Source organism: Phascolarctos cinereus, unplaced genomic scaffold (genome assembly GCF_003287225.1).
Source record: "Phascolarctos cinereus isolate Bilbo 61053 unplaced genomic scaffold, phaCin_HiC Scaffold_5;HRSCAF=322, whole genome shotgun sequence".
NCBI lineage: Eukaryota > Metazoa > Chordata > Mammalia > Diprotodontia > Phascolarctidae > Phascolarctos > Phascolarctos cinereus.
The window spans coordinates 453843649-453853780 of NW_027555958.1; the positions used below are offsets into that span (position 1 = coordinate 453843649).

The window sequence follows — 10132 nt, forward strand, 5'->3', positions numbered from 1 at the left end:
TTCATCTACTATGGGCCTGGTGGTAAGGATTATAAAAACAAAGCATAACAGTCTTTGCCCTCAAGGAGCTTCCACTCTATTTCATTGGAATAAGATGCAGACCTATAAATGATTTCCATGTCACAGGATACAGACATGGAAGGAAATGTGGGCTTCATCTAATCCAACCCCTTCATTTTATAGATAAGGAAATGGACGCTCCCACAGGGAAGCGACTTGCTCACAGCCCCAGTTAGGCTGCAGCTGGGCCATTCACACCTAGCTAGGTCTCATGATAAAAAGACACTCAGGGAAATGAGAGGGTTTAGCGTGCTCGAGAATGGGATGGATTCTGAGACAATAGCCTCCTTCCATGGGGATGGGGTGAGGGTAGCTGGACCCCAACCCCCATTCACCAACTTCCCCAAGAAGGTTCCACAAGCTGATGTCAGTTGGCCAGGCAGCTGACCACTGGCAACTGGCAGCCGTGGGGCATGGAGAGAATTGTGAGGGCTGAGCCCCCCAGGTCGATCATGGGGGCTCCTCGGCCCCCCAGTCTGAAGTAGAGTAGGCCTGTGAGGGATTCTGGTGAACATGGGTCTTCATGGTGACGTTTTTCCTGGGACAATGAATTTCAAGGGGTCACAAACATCTCTGTGGGCCAGTGTCACAGGTGTGTGAGTAAGCTAACGGTTCCTATTTTCTCTTCTTAATTCATGCTTAATTTCAAGCTCTCTTGACTCTTCTTTGGCAGAATGTACCTGCCTGTTCTTTGCAGGGGATAGATTTATTTTCCTTTCAAATAGAAAATCTTACACAAACTAGATCTTTAGTGTGGACAGTTCTGGAGATGTTCACAGTCTCAGGACCAGTCTTGGTGTAGGTCACAAACGGCGCCTACCTGCAGGGGATAGAGACCTGTCCCTAACATGTAGAGGGGTTGCAATATGCATCAGTGAAGGGAAGACAAACACCCCCAAAACCCAGCTCTCAGTGTAAGGCAATGGAAAGAACACAGGTTCAAGTGTCTGCAGATCTGAATTCAGATTCTTCCTAGCCTTGTGACTGTGGGCAAGTCTCCTCACCTGTATTTGCCTCAGTTTCCTCATCCGTAAAGTGGGGATAACATCACCTACTTCTCAGAGTTTCCATGAGTATAAAATGAGATATACGTAAAGCAATTTGCAAATCTTAAAGGCCTATATAAATGCTAGCTATTATTTTTGTTATGATTAAAACAGGTAGGGCCCCTGAGGTCTCTTCCAACTATACATCTTGAACCCAATGTCTTAAGCCACTTAACTGAGTTTTCTAACCTGTAAAAAGGGGGTGTTAGACTGGATGGCCTCTGACATCCCATTCGTCTCAGAGCCAGGATCCTTGAAGCGTACGTAACACTATGCTTGGTCCTCATGGATGTGTGAATCACGGTCAAGGGAATGAGATCATAGAATCAGGAGTTGTACTGAGAGAGATGAGGAAGGAGAAGGGAAGCTTGACCCTGTGCTCCCAGGCTGTGGGAGAGGATCAGGGCATCAGCATCAGGACTTCTTCACCCTCTGTGCTTGACGTCAGGAAAGGCCTGGCTAGGTAATGAGTTCCCTGTCATGCAGAGAGCGGTTTGCCACTATTGGGGATGTCAGGAGAGGAGATTCTCAGTCAGGTTGCAGGATTACAGATCTAAGCTGAAAGTGACTTCAGAGTCCAATCCCTTCATTTTATAGATGAGGAGAAGAATTGATTAACCCAAGGTCACACAGATGGTAATTGTCAGAGGTGGGATTTGAACCCAAGTCTTCTGACTCAAGAAACTGGGCTATTTCTACATTACTCTCAGATGGTCTCTGAGGAGACTTCCAGTGACTTTGAAGACTTAGTTCCTACCCTCAGGACACTTATAGTTTAATTGGGAAAGACGGAGCTTGCACCTAGGAAAATAATAATGATAATAATAAGTAACAATAATAATAGCTAGCATTTAGGTAGCATTTTAAAGTTTGCAAAGAGCTTTACAAATATTATGCCACTTGATCTCCACAATAATCCTGGGAGGGAGGTGCTATTATTATCCCCATTTGACAGATAAGGAAACTGAGGCAGGCAAAGGTGAAGTGACTTATCACACAGCTAGTGAGAAGCTGGACTTGAACTCAGGAGTTCCTGGCTCCAGGTCCAGTGCTTTGTCCACTGGGCCATCTAACAACATAGAACTGTCTTTAGGGGTTAAGCTAACGACCCAAACAAAACGCGTTTTAGGAATTGAGCAGAGAAAGAGAGAATCCAATCTTTGCTTTACAAATGAGAAAACTGGAGAGAGAAAGACACAGAGAGAGACAGACAGAGACAGACATAGAGACAGAGAGAAAGAGAGACACAGAGAGAGACAGAAAGAAGTAAAGAGAGAGAGAGAAGGAAAAAGAGAGACAGACAGTCAGACAGACAGAGAGACAGACAGAGAGACACAGAGAGACACAGAGAGACACAGAAACACAGAAAGACACACAGAGACAGAAAGAAGTAAAGAGAGAGAGAAGGAAAAAGAGAGAGAGAGACAGAGACATACAGAGACAGAGACAGAGAGATAAAGATGGAGAGAGAAGGAGAGAGAGAGAGAGAGAGAGAGAGAGAGAGAGAGAGAGAGAGAGAGAGAGAGAGGGAGAGAGAGAGAGGGAGAGAGAGAGAGAGAGAGAGAGAGAGAGAGAGAGAGAGAGAGAGAGAGAGAGAGAGAGAGAGAGGGAGGGAGAGAAAGAAAGCCAAATGAGAAAGAAATCTACCTGGAAATGAGACCCAAACAATGGACAAGCGTTCTGTCATGTGCTGGGCACCAGAGCCATGAGGACAACAGTGAACCAGCCCCTGGTCTCCATATTGGGGGGGAAGGAGGGGGGCTGGGAGAGAGTGCCCCACACGGGGGCATTGGGGAGGACCTAGCCATTGCTCTGTCTCCTTATTCCTCACCAGGGCACTGAGCCAGGTAGATGCTGGAGCCCAAGCAGGACAGATCTGCTGAGGAGTTGGGGGAAAGCCTCGTCAATGAAGCCACCATGAAAGAAATCGGCCAAACAGAACCAGATGGAGGTGAAGCCAGCCTTTTGTAAGTGAAGACAAGTGTCCCAGTCCAAGGCGGACCACAGCAGCACCCTGCAGCTTCCTGATTGCCCACTGGTCCTCTTGTGGGGTGGGCAGCTTCCTTCTTGGAGTAGAAGATGCTTTGATGCTTTCTGGAGGCCAAAATCACCCACAGGTGCCTCTCCATGAGGCCGGGCACCCTTGTCCCACTGGACCTGTGGGGAAACAGGTCTGGGGAGCAGCTTTAAGCAAGCACCTCCCACCCCATCTTTACCCCAGTACGGTTCTTGGGGTTGGGAGCCAGGCTTCACAATCAGATGTAACTAGGGGCCCCGCTGCAGAGGCTAAATTATTAAGGGGGTTAGGGAGGGGCCACCAAGCTTCTAGAGCCCATGGCCTGTGCCTGGCACTATCCCCTGGGCAGGTGGCTGCCAAGAGAGCCTTAAGGAAGCTTATAACCTGCCATAGAGGCACTTTGAGGAGTTTAGTTCCCTCCAGGGACCTTTGGGCCTTCCGAACTCATCCAATAAAGCACACAGACTACCTACATCACAGCATCATGGACACCATGTACCATCAGTAAAGCCTGCCCAGGTAAGGATGTGTTCAGGTAAGGGTATGGCCAGGTAAAAGCCTACCTAGAGAAGTGCCTGCCTAAGGGAGCTCCTGTCCAGGTAAATGCCTGCCCAGCTAAGCTCTTGGCCAGGTAACCTCCTGCTCAGACAAGCTCCTAACCAGGTAAGTTCTTGGCCTGGTGATCAGAGCCTGTCTGGATAAGTACCTGCCTATGCAAGCTCCTGCCCTGGTAATCACCTTCTCAGGTAAGTTCCTTTTCAGACTCTTGTCCAGGTAAATTTCTGCCAAGGTAGATGTCCATCCAGGTAAGAACTTTCACAGATAAATGCTGACCTGGGTAAGCTCTTGCCCAACTGAATGCCTATCTAGTTAAGCTCCTGCCCATGGTTAAGCTCCTGCCCATGTAAATGCCTGCCCAGCTAAGCTCTTGGCCAGATAAGGGCCTACCCAGGAAAATAACTGATTAAGTAGAAGTCTGAGCAGGTAAGCCCCCAGCGGGGTCAGCTCCTGCCTAGGTATACACTTGTCTAGGTATTCATCTGCCCAGGTAAGAGCTGGTGAAATTGAGGCAGTCCAGGCAGGTCCAGAAGCATCCAATATAATCCCTGGCTGCTTCTAGGGTCATTTTCCCAGTTTCCAAAGTTCTTTCTCAAACATAACCTCATTTGTTCTTCATAGTAAACTGGTGGCGTAGGACCTTGTAACGAGCATTGGTGTCTTCCATTCACAAATGGGAAAATGAAGGCCCAGAGAGCCCTTTAGAACAAGTGTTCCTTACAAGCTATAACTTCATGAGATTATTACCATAGTCAAGGGGAGGTCAGATGATGGCCTAAACTTGAGTAGAGGTAGAAGGAGGGAAGACTAGGGGACGGATGTAAGAGGCAGAGGCAGAATCAACAGAGCTGGGCAACCAGCTGGTTTAGAAAAGGGAAAGGGAAGGGTCCACGGTGACTCCGGTGTTTCAAGCCTGAGTGACGGGAAAGACAACGGTGCCACTACCAGATAAAACCAATGAAAATGGAGAAATAGGAGCCCTCCCAACTAGCCTCCTCATCTCTCATCTCTCAAGTCCAGTCAAGTCGACAAAAATTGAGTGCCTACCACACGCCAGGCATTATGCTAAGTTAAGCGTGGGGATAAAATCCATCTTTGTAGGTATAGAGAGGAAGATGTCTAATTCCATTTTGGAAACGGCACACTGGAGAGGCCAATGGGACATTGAGGTGGTCACGTTCAGCAGGCAGCTGGCCACGTAGGGGCCTGGGACTTGGGAAAGATACAGGCGCTGGATATACAGATGTAGAAACCTCTGTATAGAGTGGATAAATAAAGCCGTGGGAGTTGGCGACCTTAAAAAAATCTATCTTGTTCCTAGGGTCTTGTTATACATTCACTTTAGAAACAGCAAAGAATCAACAACCACGTCCTGAGTACCTAGAGACAACAAGGTGGAGTAATGGATGGACTGAAAATCAAGACAGATCTGAGTTCAAATCCTATCTCAAACATACTAGCTTTGTGACCCTGGGCAAGTCACTTAACCTCTGATTGCCTCAGTTTCCTCAGCTATAAGCAAGGGACGATAATAGCACTTACCTCCCAAGGTTGTCATGAGGATAAAATGAAATAATATCTGTAAACATTTGGCAAACCTTAAAGCACCATGAACATGCTAGCTATTATTATGTGCTGGGCACATCTAAGCTCTTGAGGATGCAAGCTCGAAAAAGTCCTGATATTCTAATGGGGAAGGCAGCATGTACACACGCAGACTTTAACCTACCTTTTCTCTTCCCTTTCAGGCTGCCTGTCCCAGATCTGATAGACTCTGTGAGAAGACACTTAAATGCCCAAAAGCCTATTTTAGATGATGACCAATTCAGGTACAGACTGGTAAAGAGGAAGCCTCCTGACCCAAGTCAATGGGGGAACCCATGTTTACATTCACAGCCACCCTCATGTCCTTTTCTCTGAGGCTTATGAGAACTCTGTGGTGGGGTGGGGCATGGGAGAGCCTCTGGCTCTTCAGCCTCACCCTCCAAGATGATGTCAAGTCATCAATCGTGACATCTTTGGGTTTAGCCATTCCACTAGCTCCAAATCCATCTAGTTCCTGTATCTCCATGTTGGCAATTACAATGGCATGAAAGACTTGGTCAAATCTTGTATTTCAACTCTCTATTAGTCATTTTTGTACTGTCCTTCCCAATCTAAAGGTAGTTCTTCTTGGCATAGAAACAAGGAAACAAAATATCGAGTATGTTGAGGATGACTGACTTCATTTTTATCATCATCCTATATCAGGAGATTTTGGATACCTCTACTTTGAGTCTCTTCTCCAGTATGGGAGAAAAAAAACCCAAACATATATGCAAACCAAACACACAGACACTTTTTGTTGTCCCTCACATTCTTTGCCAGCCATTTTGCCATCTTGAACTGAAGAACTCTTAACACTCTTAGAAGACCAGGCCGTGCCTCTGTGGTCATCCTTCATTAGCTCTCTTATTCTCTCTGCATGCAGTTAAAAATCCTAAGTCAATGTGCTCATTCTGTGTTGACCTTGGTCTCCCTAAACAACTTTTCCCCATTCTCTTCATCCAAATGGATCCTTTTTGGTTTTCAGAATTTCGATCTTGAGAACTTCCCATCCCCTCTTAAGCTGACCCTTCCTAAGGGATTTCAGTCCATGGAGTTCTGCTCATGCTCCTGCCCAAGCCCAGCGGGTCCAGCACACATGCCAGTCTATGCCCAGCTTGCCTCTCCTCCACTGTCACTAAGGCTAAGATGGACTGGTCATCTGCCCCTAAGCTTCCCATCATGTTGACTTCTTGGTGAAAATCAGATCCAGAAGAATGAGACCCTCCTAGTTTCCTCCTCTTCCTCCAGAAGGATGAAATTATTGTTAAGTCACGCCGTGAAGTGATCAGCTGCTCTGCTTTGGGGAGAGAGAACTGGGTAACTGAAGCCCGCTTCCATTTCCCAAACTCTTCACCCACGCCTGCCTTCTGTGAAGGGGGTAGGGAGGCCATCCCCCGAGGGCTCTCCTGTCTTACCTCCTTCTCTGGTTCTTCTATCTTCTCACACATCTCTCTCTCTCTAATTCACAGTGCTTGCCCCACCTCCTTCTCCCTTCTCCTGCCTTCTCCCTTCTGGCCCTTTGGAAGGAGGTGGGCCCTTCCAGAGCCTTCCACTCCACAGGTGCTCCATTATGCCTTCTTGCATTAGGATTCGCCTTACTTATTAACCACACTGTGTAGAAGACATCAGAAGGCATGGGTTTTACTACAGGCTCCTTCATCAGCTTTGATCTCTTGCTGATTCCCGGACATTTCGCCCACTGTCCTACATTAGAGCTGTTCTCTGTGGGAGCCAGCTTGGCAGGAGTACAGAAGCCATTTTGTCCCTCTCCCTTCCTTGGTCAGTTTAAAGAATTTAGATTAGATGGATAAGACTACAGGTAAACACACACATATACATGCATGCACATGCAAATATACACGCATACACATGTGTAGGTATGTATACAGTGTGTGTGTATGTAAATGTGCACGTGTAAATATATTAAGGATACTGCACATTTATGTGTATATGCATGTGCTTATATGTATGTATGTATATGTAGGGGCAGCTAGGTGGCACAGTGGATAGAGTGCTGGACCTAGAGAAAGGAAGACTCACCCTCCTGAGTACAAATCTAGCCTCAGACACTTACTAGCTGTGTGACTCTGGGCAAGTCACTTAACCCTGTTTGCCTGTTTCTTCATCTGTCAAATGAGCTGAAGGAAATGGCAAATCACTCCGGTATCTTTGCCAAGAAAACCCCACATGGGGTCACAAAGAGCTGGACATGACTGAAATGACTGAACAGCAGGTGTATGTGTGTTTTCTTGTGGCTCTTCAGTCATTTCAGTAGTTTATTACATATAGATATAATATTTATATAGATTACATAATATATTAAAAACTAGACCTTGTTAGATATACTCCTTCCATTGCCAAGCTTATATTCCAATATTTTAAACAACAGTCCAGAAATTCAAATCATATTCTCAGATAGAATCTTATTAACCAGCTGTTTGCTTCCCCCAAATGTCATCTCTTCTAAAGCCTTCACAGTCAATTGGTAGCCTTAATGAAAACACCACCTGTAGCCCTAAATTTTTCAGTTTCTTCCCTGGAGCTTCATCATAATTCTTAGCAATGCTTTCCAGATTTCTTCTAGCAGAATTTTATTTCTAGATTTCATTTAATTTTTTTTATTTGACAAAAATCTGTGAGAGTCCCTCTCACCTTACCCTTATTTAAAAAAGAAAGTAAACAAAACTCTGGTAAGAAATCTACATAATAAAGCAAAGCAAATGCCCATGATGGTCATGTCCCATTCTATAGCAAGCCCATCCCTTCTCTGGTAGGCGGTGGGTGGATGCCTCCCTGTCGTCCTCTGACATGATGGCTGGTCATTGTGTTAATCAATATTCTTAAGTCTTTTGAAGTTGTATTGTTGCTGTTATGTAAATTGTCCTCCTGGTTCTGCTCACTTCCCACTTTTTTTTAAAAACCCATCCCTTTTGTCATTTCAGACAGCAAAATAGTGTTCCAGTCTATCTATATACCACAATTTGTTCATCCATTTCCCAGTTGATAGACACCCCATCTGTTTCTACTTCTTTGCTACTACAAAAAAAGCTGTGCATTTTTTGTACTTGACCTCTTTGGGAGTAGAGACCTACTGGTGGTATTGCTGGGTCAAAGGGTCTGCATAGTTTGGTAATTTTCTAAGCATATTTCAAATGCTTTCCAGAATGGCTGGGTCAGTTTACAGCTCCACAACAGTGCATGAATGTGCCTGTTTCCCCACAGCCCCTCCAACATTTACAATTTTCCTTTTTTGCCAACTTTGACAATCTTATGGGTGTGAATGAAATCTCAGAATTGTTTTATTTTGCATTTCTCTGTTTATTATAAATTTGGAGGCTTTTTCCATATGTCTATTGATAGTGTGGGTTTCTTCCTTAGAAAACTCCAATAGCATTAATTGTTTCCATGTGAGTCACCCAAAGTGGGTAGGATAGGTGTCAGGTTAGATTAAGGCATGGGAGATTCACCAGCACATCCCAGAGACACACCCCTAAAAAGACAGTAGATCTTTCTATGGCTCACTTTTGCTTGCCAAAAAGCCACCTAAGTGCCCCCTCATCAGAGATCTCCCTGTCACTACTTACCTCTTCTCCTGCAATGCTCTTCTGATGATCTCTCTATCTTTTTCTGTCTTTCTCTGTCTCCCTCTTCTCCTCTTCTTGTCTCTGTGTCTCTATCTGTCTCTCTGTCTTTTTCCCTCTGTTTCTCTGTATCTCTCTCTGCCTGTCTGTCTCTCTATATCTCTCTCTGTCCTTTCTGTCTCTGTCTGTCTCTGTCTGACTTTCTCTCTCTCTGTCTCTCTATCTCTCCCTGTCTCTCCTATGAATAACATACATCATAAAGTGTGAGCAGCTGCTTCCTCCTCTCAGGGTCCAGCAGCCCTCTCTGTAGGAAGAGCCTTGTATCTAGTACATAGGTCCTTCTTCCAGCCCCATTAAAGAGATGAGAAAACAGAGGCTCAGAGGAGTTACCATTTGCCCAAGGTCCCAGGGCTCCTGAGACTAGAAGCCAGGGGTCCCCCATTCTGGTCTGCTGCCCCTTTCCTCCTCCCTTTTTCCTACAGAGGGGCATCTTTCCCTCAGTTCCCCACTTCATTTTTTTGCTGTGTAGAAGCCACTTCTGTGCGGACCTTCCCTGCAATGGTTAAAACTCTCTGTTCTCCCTTCTTAGGAAAACAGAACTCTTGAGCCATTTTTTTAAATATGGCATTGGAAAAGATCTGCATGAAGAGCTAGGGACCCTGGATGAGCTCCATCAGGACACCAGCTACATTTCAGGTAGGAGGAGAGACGGAGGGGAGTGTCCAAGGCCCGGAGGCCACCCAGCCTAATTACAGAGAAGGAAACTGAGACCTGGGGTGGGGGGGAGTGACCTGCTCAACTAAGAGGTTGCTGACCTAGTGACTCCCACTCCTGGAAATTCTCTTGTTACTACCGTGGTGAGACTCAAGGCCTCCGATTTATTTTCTGTAAGCAGTAGGATTGAATAGCTGAGCTCTAAAGCTCATTCGGGCTCTTGAGACCCTGACTCAAGATGGCACAACCTAGTGATGCAGGAGCTCCCTATCTCTACCACCGATGTAGCTCTGTGCACTCACATTTGGGCTTCCCTGTTTCAGAGGTGACCAACATGCCTGGGAAATATCAATGTCAATCCAGGGACAAAGGGAATTATCAGGACCCTCTCTGAATTTGCACTCAGGTGACCCCTTACTGGACTCAGCGCAGGTCTGAGAGAGTGGAAGCTTTCCTTTCATACGGCCTGATAGGGGAGAGTGAGTTGGCCTTGCTAGGGTTAGGCAGGGCTGCCATAGCTGGGAGACCACAGAGTAGGAGCTCTCCTCACCCTATGACTATCTATGACT

The 10132-nt window shown here is 46.1% G+C and overlaps 1 long non-coding RNA gene across 1 annotated transcript; it reads left to right on the top strand.

Moving 5' to 3' along the window:
- The first annotated feature begins 466 nt into the window (after positions 1-466).
- On the top strand, positions 467-5502 carry LOC110209435 (uncharacterized). The gene is made up of 3 exons (XR_013486747.1): positions 467-652; positions 2941-3073; positions 5430-5502. It is a non-coding gene; the product is annotated as an uncharacterized LOC110209435 (long non-coding RNA).
- The last annotated feature ends 4630 nt before the right edge of the window (positions 5503-10132 follow it).